We start from the raw sequence: 13,327 nt of genomic DNA on the forward strand, positions 1-13,327 counted from the left end.
ATAAGATTTAGCTGTAATCCTGCACAAAGCCACAATCTGACATATAGGAAATATTTATGCTCCTAAAAACAGGGAGCTGCTGTCTTGCGTCCCGTTCATTCCCTTCACTTACTGGTTTACGAGATCTCGTCTCACCTCTGCTTGGCGGGGGTCGCACACTAACATGGTTTCATGGACTTATGCAAATATGGTCAGCTCACCTGTGGTGTTTGCGTGTGAGGCGAAGCGTGTAGTGTGGAATCAGCGGCATAGCGGGGGGGGGGGGGGGGGCAAGGAATCACAGTTGTGGTTTAACTCCCAGCAGGACAGGTTAACAGAGTACCACAGCCTGAAGGTCAATCACTGCAGCTCATTTGTTTGTTTAGGGCTGGGTGGCTCTGCTTTATCGAGGCTAGCCTCGACATACTTGGATATTTGCCCTCTTAAGGGTCCACGCAAGGTAGTTTTCCCTCAACAATTGATGGAACACACACCGCTGCTTACTGAGTAGATGCTGATCACTCAAAAAAAACAGTTGGCCATGCTGTGTATAATTCATCAGAGGGGTTCCACTGTCACATAGAGGAGGATGGCTGTCCAGTCACTGCCAACCAAGGTCCGGGTCCACCAGCTAATGGCACGGTGCTCCAATTAGAGGTGACAGGGAGGAAGGTCCTGACCCCCATAAACCTTGTCAGCGGAGAGCTGTCAATCAGAGCGCAGCAAAAGGGGAGGACCCATCGCCTGGCAGTTATTGGCATGATGGGCTAAACTAGGTCCGTGGTGATGAGGTCGACATTGACCTGCGTGCTTATCTCCGATCAAACATCTGCTGCTGATACAGGCGCCGGGGCGGAGTTAAATGACACCTGCATCAGTTATGGCTTCCAAACGGGATGGCAGGGTTGAATGGATGGCTGTTCAATTAGAGGTCACCTGGACACTTCCCATTGTCATGCACATGTGAGATTCAATTTCCTGATTGCCCGAGTCTGTCCTCACGCCTCCCTGCAGCAGGAGCAACGCGCTTCTGTGTTCACTTCATCGACGAGTAGGACGTTAAAGCACTGTCAATAAGGGTAGTTCTGCAAATTTATCTCCCGTGTTTTGAAACCGCTTCATACTATAAAAACGTGTTGAGTAGAAAGCATTACATCAGTCTGTGAAGAGGCTGTCATTTATTCAAACCGCATTTTAAAATGTATGAGATGCAGCAGCAAACAACAAATCTAAATGGAGATGATTTCTGTGCTCTGAGATGTTTTGACAGCAATAAGGCGATTTCACATATAACATGAGACAATCAGGAAAACATGAAATGCTGTGCTGTGGGATTAAGACAAAGTTGACAGAAATCAACCACAAAGGACTGCTGGGTCTAATGAATATGTGATCACTCAAATCTGAGGACAATAAAAGGGGAATAAGCTGTTTTTTCTCCATCCTTTTCGACATTGAAAGATCGATGGAGACATACCATGCCTGCATTAAAACCTGCCCTGTGAGCCCATTTGTTTGAGCATGGTGACATTTTATGCTCACTCAGAGCGCTTCAGACCTAGAGCTTTAAACTTAAGATGTTTTAAAGTCTGACTCAATTGTTACGCTGCTAAACAACCTCATTTGAACTGTATGTTCGCAATGTATGTATTGAATAGAGTTTTAAGCGTGATTATATATTTAAGGTTCAAAATCAACAAATGCAGTAAATGTAGTCTAAGTGACTCCGCACACAACTTTTCAAAAACCACAATTTCCAAGACAGCCCTCAGAAATCTTTCATGTTGTGCCAGCGTGAGGATACGTAGGAAAAACTAGGCTGCAGCAAACACAGTCACCGTTGCAACACAGTCACAGAAGCAGAGAACAGTGCCAGTAAAACAAATGCACTTCAAGCTCTCCCTGCCCACTGACCTGCATTTCCCGCTTTCCCTGTGCACCTGGATTCTGGCACAATCTGCTTTTTGAGAGCTGAATTTGATAGTGTGGCTCTTTGAAGGGCTGAAAATATACAATGTTAATTTTGAAAAAGAGTCTTGCAGAGGGGGAGGGGGATTTGCAAATATAATTCTGCATTCAAAGCGAATACCAAAAATCACCATCTTGCACGCATATATAAGGATGGCTTGAAATTACTGGAGGGAGTTGCTTATGTTAAATTCATGCAAAATACTGCAGTACCTTGGTGTAGCACGCAACATTGTCCAGTACTGACACTGGTGCACTTCCCATGTGCAGGATAACCCATGTGAACCCATGTTTATAATCACTTCATATTGTTAAAGCAGCTGCAAGGAACTTTCATTGTTGGTTGATTCTGGCGACCCCTGTGGACAAAAGCAGTACTGCATCCTGCCATAAACATCTTGATCTGACAGCACATTGTTTTGGAAGCAGGTGAAGCAGAAACACGATATACTTTCAATACTTTTTATCATTTTTTAAACACAGCTGTCTGCAGGATGCGTACGGTGAAAAACCTAAACTGTTAACATGTTGGTTACATGTAACATACAACACATACAGTTTACGGCTAACAGTTCAGTCATAGTGCTTTTGTTGAGGTAAAGCTACAGTTATAAAAGCCATAAAAATCTGTTTTAATTTTCAGGATCGGACCTCACTGATGGACTCGTTTGTTTATGTGGGTCATATACAGTCTTTTCATTACCAGTTAAAAGCTCCTGCACTGTGTTTAAAGAAAGGGCATCTTAATATAAAGTTAAAATGAATTACATAGATAGAAATTTTTGCAATGTCCACAAGGTACAGAAGGAAAGAGACAGCAGGAAAAATAAAAAGGAGTGCACTGAGGCTCTCTTGTTATTGGATCGGCGCAGTGCTTCTCGAGGTTACCAATAATGATCTCACGCTCATTTCAGGCATCTGATCACACTGATTATCATGCCACCTGGGCTGCGCTCTGCTCCTGCAACATTGCTCGCTCTCACATCCCGGGAGAACTCAGACAAGGTGTTGTCACTGACAACGCAAACTATCCTCTCCAGGTTCTCCGCCCCAGACATGTGGAGATTCCTTGACACTGACAACCATGTGGCAGTGCTATGACAACCTGTTAGCAACGTAACATTGTGTGTACGTGGGTGTGTGTCTGAACACTGGTAAGGGGGTGTTTGATGGAAAGATGATTGAGGGGATGGAACGTGGCAAAAGACATGCAGTCCTAGTCGCTGTCATTTTGAGAGGTGTGTGATGAAGTTGGGGTGTCTGCGAGCGACTTGTTTTTCTTTCCGTCTTTAACTCCTAACCGAGCACGCCCTCCCGTCCTCTCCCTGCGCCGCTTCTCCTCCTCCTCACCTCGCCTTGTCCCAAAGCCCAGCACAATACATCAACGGGTGTCCAAACCGCCGCTCTGTAATAACTCTGCAATCTCTGGAGGAAATACTCCGTCACAATGCATGAGACAACATCTTTTTTTAATCAATTGAGCGAAAGAAACAATGCGCGCTGACAAACGCTGCCAACAACCACCAAAAACACGCTGAATGAAGAGCGATACACAAATGGAAAACTAAATTACTGCCAGCATTTATCTGAGCGCAGATACTGGGAAAGGGTGAAAAAGGAGGTGAGGAAGAAGACAGTGGGGGGGACGGATGGATGGATGGAGAATAAAAGAAAGAAATGAACACTCAATCATTAAATTATGCCCATTCTAATTTTGTTCCCTTCCATCACTTTCAATTATTAAACACCGCCTTTAAGAATGAGTTACTTTATAACTACAGAAAGACCAATAGTCCCTAAAGCTGCATGTTACATTAGTAGACTAGGCTATGTGGAGAGCAAACGACTTTCATTTAGCTTTACAGCTGACTAGCTTTTATGTCCGCCTGAAAACTATCCTCAGAGCCAAACGGTCACGTGGAAGAGAATGAGAATGTGTGTGTGTGTGTGTGTGTGTGTGTGTGTGTGTGTGTGTGTGTGTGTGTGTGTGTGTGTGTGTGTGTGTGTGTGGGGGGGGGGTGGGGGGGGAGGTGTTAAAGATGGATGTGAGGAGGGAATATATCAGTCCACAAGCGCAATGGCTATAATTAATCATCAGCTGTGTTATTTCTTATCAGGAGATTATTTAGGGGAGGAGAGGTTGTGAGATGGGGGGGGGCGAAGGTGTGCAGGGGAAGCACTGCTGGTTTCATCAGTGCCACCCAGTGAGGGAGTCAACAAAGACATCCTGGGTTCAAATGAATTTTGACAGGAGTAGAGTTGATTTGAACGTTCTTGTCTTCTAGCCTATCCCTGCCGCTGATTATCCAAACTAAGCAACAAAATACATTGTCAGACAGCCGATATCATAGGTTTTTCATGAAGGACTGACAGAAACTTTCTACTACAGCAGCCTGACAAACACCGACCACGAGTTACATAGCGACGCTAAATAGATCAGTTCTCCGCCCACACAGCGCTGGGATCAGCTGGTCCTGTTCCTGTGATAACAGTCACAGTGCTTGGTCTAATGTGTTGGTATGTGCGATTTATCCTATGGAACAATATGATATGTATGATATATATTTGTATTGCATTCTGTATATTTTATTTTATTCTAAAGCCTGACCAGGGACAAAGACTGCAAATTAGCTGAAGCTAGACGTCTTATGTACATCACATTTCCTGTGGCAATGTTAAACATTAAATAAATAAATTATAACAAAATAAGTTGTCTGATGGTGGGCATTGAAAACATGTGCAAATACAATATTTCTTCATGTAAAACACAGAGTTTACAGGGGAGACTCCCTCCCTAACCCTAACCCTAACCCACAGTCTAGTTTATTACATGGTATATTATATTTAGCCTCTGGACAGCAAAAAAAAATTGTCATCTGGTATAGCGACCATTTGTGAAGAATGCAAAAAATATGAAGAACCTCCATCATCATACGAGCATGTTAGCATCAGATCTCCCCTGACACATTACTGAATACAGTCACCCATCTACTAGATTCCTGACCTGTAAATTCGGATCTGTGTGGGTGCTAAAAAAGCCTCAATCCAGCCAATCCCAACAAACTTCCACCTGACTTTCACTGAACTGAAACTGACAGGGCAGGATGACAAGCCTGGTAGAGACAGCAAGCATCTGACACTGTTCAAAAGTTCATAAAATAGGGATAGTAGGAGACTTGTGCAATGCTGCCTTTTGGGGATTTTATGTTTCGCTCGGCCCCCAAATGAAAAATACTTTAGGATTAAGTGTGGACATAAGAACAGAGGGTAACATATTAACATGGTGTGGTTTAGCCTTTAGTCAGCTGGTTTTTTTTGCCAGGTGAAAGGCTTTAAAAAGCTGCAGCTTTAGTCTTGTTATCGAGAACCAAAAGCCACAAGTTGGTTTTAGGTTCATAATGCCTCTGGGGAATGCAGTGTGGCAATGTTACCGTTAGTGTGCTTGCATTTCACTTTTGGGAAAACAACCTTTCCACAATCAAGTTATACGGCTGTTATGAGCTGTGGCCCTCCTAAAAGAGAGACTTCATTCTTTTACAAGTTATTTCTCCTAACAAGACTGACAGCAGCTGTTGATGAAAAGAATGTGTTGGAAATCTTTGATGATTCCCAAATGACCGCAAAAATCAACAAAATATAGTTATTAGACACACCAGAGGAATGAAGGCTCCAGTGTTCTCAGACCGAAAGCTCACAGAAGAAATACTTCATGTTGCGCTGAAAAACTCAAATCAATACACTGCATACCTACTAAGACCCAGGGAGCTGCTGATAAGTGCCTGTCACCTTTAACTGACCTTTAAGCAGCTTTAATTTGTTGCTTCTATCAAGAGTAGGATTTGCAACAGGATGACATGTATCAAAACCACTAAGAGGAAGTAATGATTGCAGAGGTATAATCCTGCAGTGGTCACATTTAAAATCCACATAAATATGAGAATTCTTATAAGGTAAAGAGATATTAGGTGTTTGAGGGTTGGTGGATCCTCAGCTGGCTATCATGGCTTGTCATTTAATTTGTAATAGCTCAGCACCGCTTGGTCCTCATAAGCACTGCATCCATCCCCCAATACGGAAAATCAGCCAAGACACAGCAGCACCTCAGAATCTTTTGGCTAGGTGGCACTTGACTGTTTCACCATCAATATGGGATCAAGTACCCTCTCTAATGACTCTAATATCGATGCCCTGCACTTACAGAGGCACCGAGCCTCCAAAATGTCAACAGTGGCATTTTATGTGCTAATGCCATATGGGTGCAATGGGCTGGTAAAAAGCTTTTCCTCCTGCACGCTACGCTCAAATGCTAATACCTCGGCACTCTCTGGTCTGCTTCATTTTCAGTCCCTGTTATGCTAGATTAGCGGCTGACGCCTCACAGCAAGCGGGCAGCCTGCGTTGATACAGAGGAAGTTGTTCGTGGGTGGCCGTTGTGACTCAACCCCGACAGATTGGCGTGCCGTACAAAGTGAGTACATTCAGTGCTCTGCCCAGGCCCCTTCCAGTCCAGTTTCTGCATGGTGGCAAGGTGAAGGGCCCCGGGTGCAACCTGTGCAACTTGTTCCGCAGAAAGAAAAATTATGTAACATCCACATTTGGCACCCAGAAATAGCAACTTGGGCCTGGCACGGCGTTGGTGAACGCACACACGACAGCAGCAGAGAAGTGTGACAAAACAAAAGCTGCAGGAGACATCACTCAACCTCAGCTTTAGCACCCCGATTTTCAAACGCAGATCCCACTTTAGACTTTATACCATTGCCCACATTTCTCTTCATAATGGAACTGATGTATTGTTGAAAAGTGTCACCACAGAATCTGAAATCCAGGTCCAGTGGTGAAGATAGGTAGTGTGAGATTTGGTCTAATAGCTTTCCTCTTTGACAGGCCAACAGTCTCTTTGTTCCTCATCACACTCCATAACCCAACTGACGGCCATGACTCATTTTGTCACTCATCTCCCACACAAAGGCTGTCCTTGCCTTTTTGCCCTGTCAACGGACTCGCTCTAAATCTTTCTGTAAAGATGGGAATAGCGCCCAGGCTTCCCTCCCAGAATGGATTTGAAATTAGGTAGATAACCCCTGGAGCGCTTACTCTTTCTGCCATGCCTTGCACACTTGTCACGACCTGCAGGTGCGCGAACGCCTCCTCAACCCCCTCTCACTCGTTCCCCCATTCGGCCTGTGATGTGACAGGAACAGAGCATACTGGTTCTCTGCAAATTGCAGAATGTAAAAAGCGCTGAGGCCCGGAGAACGGCAGTGTTTATCTGCTCCGAGATCTGCAGATGAGCTGACTGATCTAAAGCAAGCAGGGCTCGGGGCAAAATGAGATTTCTAATCCTAAACAAATTCTGAGGCAAGGCGGAACAGAAGAGCAGAGCTCCCTTATTTACATAGGCTGGTATCACAAACACAAAGCGACAGGGAGGCGATCCAGGCAGGCAAAATGTCAACCTTGTTTGAGTGACCTCATAATGCAGATTAATACTGACATAACTTGCCATTTAGACAGGATCGAGTAATCCTGCAGGTTAAGATTATTTGAGTATCAATGGCTTGTAGGCCCATTCACAGATTCATTATGGTGACCAACCCTTTAGAGGAGTGAGATTTCGTTCCGTAATGCCCGACAGCACTGCTGAAATGTCAGTCGAGCTGTCACTGAGATTTGATCAGTTTCAGGGTAGCAGCGTGCTGACATACGGCACTTAAGCCAAATAAATTCCTCTAGCAGTTAGGGAATCAGACGCCCCATCTATGTTGTGTGTACAGTTTATAAATTTCAGTCTGCAGTTTATTCAGCCATTGCTCCTCGGTAATCTGCGAGACCCTCCTCTCTGCGCCGTTTTTCCATCTTGATGAGATAACATAAAGTATAATTGTGTTCATTCACCGTGATTGTACATCTGCCATTAAATGGTAAAGATAACGGCTACTTAAAAACTCACGGAGTATCCAAGCGTGTCCATCCACTGAGAACAATTTGGAAACATCGTCTAATTCAGATTTTCGAGCTACATTAATTACAAAAAAGAAGAAGAAGGCAAAAAAAAAAAGAATCTGATCTATACCGAATTAATTAGGCCTGGGTGAGTGGATGTAGTGAATGCTGGGGGAGCAACTGGGTAATCAAAGATGGTCTTAAATCATCACTTGTTCTACAATACCCCCACAGCGAGCCCAATGAAAGACTGTTGCAAATTAAAAAATGACCATCATTTATTGGTCACCGCTTGAAGCCAGCTGCCAGAGCAGAAGCCCGATGGCTGTTCCCAGGCCTGTTTGGGCCCACGTCCTCGCAGGCCCCCGCAGCGACGCCAAGATTAACAGCTCCGGCTTTCCTTACGAAAACAAAATTACTGGGGGAATATCACAGATGTCCCTTTTAAAAAAAAAACAGAAGATGAATGTCAAGATGCCAGACTATGGACAAGTGGAGAGCACTCCTTTTTACAGTATTCAAGCACAATTTAAAAGTCCTGGCTTCCTGCAGCCTGTTGCACCAGGTGAATAAAGGTTTGCACTGCAGTGCGAAGTCAACACTATGAAGAAAGAAAGTAACTAGTTACTTTCACAATAAACTTGGCCATTTGTTCACATGCTATAATCAAAACAGCATCACTCACATAACATGTGCTGCTGTTCTATTACATCAGCACCATCAGGTGACACAGCGCTGACACAAAGGACGCTTATGGGAACAGCTGTCTTAGCAGAGATCAACAGTCCAATTCAGCTGACTCGACCTTGTGACCTGCCAAAAAAAAAAAAGACACTTTTTATTTACGTGGAGGGGAGTCAGCTGGCACCGGTTCCACACCATGAGACCTTGGCACGGGCTGCAGGAGCTGCACGCGCTTGCTGGAGCTGGCATCAGTTCGAAAGCTATGTAAAGGTCCAGCAGTGACGCAAGCCAGGAGTATTTTGGGATGAAGTGCGTGGGTTCCCATGGAGTGACTGGAGATAATTTTAACTGGATGAACACAATTCCTTCCTATTCCAGCATTCCAGTGGGGAAGTTATTTTTGGGGTGATGCTTTTACAAGGCACCAGGCACAGCGGAAAGAAATACAGCGCAGTTGGAAGAAACAGAGGAATGACACATCTGACAGTGTATGCCGTCCTGCTGATGGGGAAAGGTGCTGAAACACGTGTATCCTGCACAGAGTCACAGCCGAGCTTTTGGCTGGAGGACCGGTCTAATTTTGTGGGTGTAATATTGTTCCTTGCTTCTAAAAACAGATTAGTTTCACAGCTTCCGACATGTCAAAGACTTCCGAATCAATCCATGATCGTGTGATTACATTACAAACCTCCTCTAACGTTGTAATAGCTGCGCATATCTGGTTTATTTATACTGAGCAATTAGATTATACCTGTGTTTTTGCATCCTCTGCATGCAGCGAGGAATAACAGGGTGAAAGAATCAATGTGAACTGCACGAAAAGCTGATTTTGGCTCTGGAACACGCCGCATACTGGAAATATGGATGGCCACTTTTTTTTTCCACTTCCTAATTCATATCTTCTTCTGCACAGAGAGGCTCATTACATTATCAACACCTTCCTGGGCGTGTTGCCATGTCCTAGATTTACACAGCACACCTTGCACACTTCACTCATGCACTCAGAACAAAGAGAAAAAAAATAGAATAAGGCGATCATTCCTATAAAAAGGAGCAAACCGGGTTTTGTCTGTGGTTCATAAGCTACCAGTTTCCGGGTTTCCTGTTGCAACGTTTTGTGCGGACATTGCATTTTCTCTGTTCCTGGGTTTCGTGTAAAGCGATCCTGGCACATCACTGTTCCGGACCGTCTCGAGTGATCCATTACTCAGCCATGCCAACTGCACCCTTTTTAGTCTTCCAGCTTTGGCAGCTTGTAGAACAGGCACACAGTCAGAAATTTCATCCCGGGTGCTTCTTGCAGCCCATGTTTCTATTGCAAATCGTGGATTTTCTTCTCTCTGAGTGCCCACATGCATACACATGCTGCCATAAACCCCCACGAGAAAAAAAACATAACTACTCTTAACTCACCATCTCAGCATGAAAGCCTTTTGAGGCACCATTCAAGGCTGCAACAGTGGCGTGTGTGTATCACTCATAATAACCTGTGAGCAAAACAGCTAACTCCACCACGTGAATTTATTCAAATTTATTTGGCCCCAGGCTTTGTAGAACTAAGCCAATGGAGAGTCTGATTGTATTCAGACAAGGACAAATGGGCACACTGCATCCATTGAAGCTCATGCAATAATTAGCTCCCGTCAGGCCCAAGAAAGGTTGACGGTTGAGTGGCTGACACATTAAAGTTATAAGGAGGAAGGAAAAAGGGAGAAGGTGAGGGCCGAGCGTGAAGCATGACACAGCTGCATGTCGTCTAATAGTCTCCTGACGCTGACGTGGTGCTTGTTCAGCGATTAGCGGAAAGGTGACATGAGGTGATGAGTGTTTGGGTGGGTCGGAGAAATAGTGAAAGCGAGGCTAGCCTAGCTTACTTTTTTTCCCCTCTGTGTGTGTCTGTGTGTGTGTGTGTGTGCTCGAGTGAGGTAAGGCCCGGTGCTCCACAGCTCGTTCTCCTAATCGTGCGGAAACTCAGACTACTTACAGGAGCAATGAGGGAGGTAATGAGAAAGTAATTTTTACTAATTTCAGCTAGCTCCACTTCCAGTCTGTATGACTGTGTGTGCCGTCTGCATCATTACGGGCAACATCTGCAACGACTCGCCATGCGTACGCCACCAAGAAGGAGGAGGTGGGGCGGGGGAGGGGGGCGGGGGGGCAAAGACAGGAAGGGGTAGAGAAGAACAGGAGAGAGAGACTCCAAGCTTTGATGTGGCCTGAAGAAAATAAAAGCCTGCCAATCCTCAATGCTCATACTGCCTCCTGTTGTCGGGATTCTTACTCATCAAGGTGGTTGTGGTCTGAGACAATGAAACCCTCTGCCGAGAGGGCTTTTTTTCCTCCCGCCAAGTCTGTCGCCAAGCAGCTGCCGCTAATCTCTGTTAGCAGAGCCCCACTAAACAGCTGACTACAGCCTTTAATCTGGTCCCACCACAATCATTACCTCTGGAGCCAGGAGGGGGGTGCCTAACACAATTGCAGAAGAGTAAACAAATGAAACCCGATTTGTGTCCATTTGTCTGTCATTCCTCTGGCTTTCATGTAATCTCATTTGAATATTTGTTGAGGAGCCAAAGTCGCTATCGTTTCATCAGGCTGTCGCTCCACCGGCTCGCGCTTGTGTTTGCCCAGTCTGCCTGATTGCCGCAGCGATCTTGTTCTAAGCTTCGGAAAAACTCTTTGAGCTTCACTTAGCTTTATTCCACCTTTGACCTCCAGGGGGGGCCGAGAAGGATGCACGCGCACTCTTTCGACAGAGCTCAACCTCATCAAGCCATCTGTGGCCACTGTAGCTCCCCGTCGCGCGGCCCCCGGCTCGACACGGACTCCTGTTTGCTTTATGATTCTCACGTCATGTCGAACGAGCGCGCTGGAGGCGGCCACTTCAGATGACAAACACCGGCACAAATTTGTCTTTGTGAAACACGGCTCCACGTGTCACCGCCAGACAGGCTCGTCATATAGCACGCGCTTCTTTCTCTCCTTGGATCACAAGTCTCTGGCTCGCCCCCAACGCTTATATCAAAGTCTGGCGATTTGACTCCTCCGCCATGACCGCATGAGGGAAGAGGTGCCCGTGAAATGAAAGTCAGGGGAGGTTTTCAGAAGCGTGGAAGGAGGCGCAGGAGAAGTCCCTGTGCTGCAGACTGCAGATTACCTCTACATGGCACGAGGGCCGCCGGAGAGCTGAGGCAGCCCCCTGTGAGGAGCCCACAGGGAATACGTTACCAGCAACTTGACAATGACATCTGGACATTTTGTTCTTTGCTCCTCTGAGGGGGAAAAAACTGGACTTGTTTGGTGATCACAGGGGGGTTTGATGCTTGCTGTGTTATCAGAAGATGCAGTGCTTTGCCATTATTGTGCCCCTGTGCTTATTATAGATTCCATTAAGATGGCAGTTAAATTGGATGTCCCCATCAGCTCTGGAGCATGTTGTTTGTTTTAGAGAACGCAGTGCTGAGTCACAGAAGTATTATTAAGTCTTTCAGAAGATAACAGATGAATTAAAGTGACAAAGCGAGCAAGAGGCTGCTGTCTTGTTTTTTTTTTGTTTTTTTTTCCTAAGCAGCTTTATTAAGAAAACGACAAATCAAAACACAGTTAAGCTACCATCAATATTTAAGATAAATCTCATTCTCAATCTCAGTCTCATTCAAATGATTTTTACTTGAGCGGAAATCTCTCAAAGCTTGAAACATCACTGGCTTGAATATGTGATGTCAAGTTCCAGAGCAGGGCGATGCCACTGATAACAGGCGGGAGACTGACGATGTGGACGCTGGCAGTGCTTGAGTGATTAGGGATATGAATGCATTAGTTTTGTCACATTAGAGGCTTAGAAATAAATCACCCCTCAAAGTTTTCAAGCCAATAGAGCAGGCACAGGATGTGTCGCTGGGGGACTTCAAGATTAGATAAGTTACAGTTATGAGCTATGATCACTGTGTTTATCTTAACAATGGAGCAAATAACTACTTGTATGTGAAAACGGTTGCTTGTAGTGACGCCCACGGAGAATTATCCACCAGCTCTGCAGCTCTCTCTGCAGAGCTACTTGGCTGTAGCTCAGGAGGCAGAGCGGTCGTCCGCCGATCAGGAGGTCGGTGGTTCAATCCCTGGCCTCAGCAGTCCACATGCAGACATATCCTGAATCTACTGTCCGCTACCTGCTCAGCACCAAACACACAGGCAGACGGACTGTTAGCGACGAGATGGTGAACACGGTGGCGCATTAAGCAGCTACAGGACCACACCATGTTTGCCTGAGGAGGCGCTGCAGAACACAACAGCTAGAACGGCCATATTCTAATATTTCTAATTCACTTATTTAAGCTATTTCTCTCGTCTTTCATTCTGATACTGGTTATATGCAGACACTGACAGATCTCGTGCACGCCATTTTCCTACAACCTCCCACCTACGATGATTACGAGACATATTAATGTGCTTCTCCCAGATATTTCACATTGCCTACTTGGAAACCAACACCAAACTCACAGTTTAAAACAACCGTGCACAATCCTCCGAAGTGACAGTTCAAACGACGAGCAGCAAAAATGAACTCTTGCGCAATTTTCTTTAACATGCAGGATATTGCTCCCCATGAAGCCCAACAACTACTTCAGCACACAGTAATCTAGTGGAACTCCGATGCAACCAATCTGGGTTTTCCGCGACAGCCACTTTGGGCTTTTAAGACATTCTCCTTGCATGGCTGAGGAAGGAGCACATTGTAAATGAAAGATTA

General features: G+C 45.4%; 1 protein-coding gene across 3 annotated transcripts in view; it reads right to left on the reverse strand.

The window, feature by feature from the left end:
* The window catches only part of ppargc1a (peroxisome proliferator-activated receptor gamma, coactivator 1 alpha), a 248,725-nt gene that overhangs the window by 218,401 nt on the left and 16,997 nt on the right, over positions 1-13,327 (reverse strand). The gene's annotated exons all lie outside the window — the stretch shown is intronic.

Source organism: Chaetodon trifascialis, chromosome 23, assembly GCF_039877785.1.
Source record: "Chaetodon trifascialis isolate fChaTrf1 chromosome 23, fChaTrf1.hap1, whole genome shotgun sequence".
Lineage (NCBI taxonomy): Eukaryota > Metazoa > Chordata > Actinopteri > Chaetodontiformes > Chaetodontidae > Chaetodon > Chaetodon trifascialis.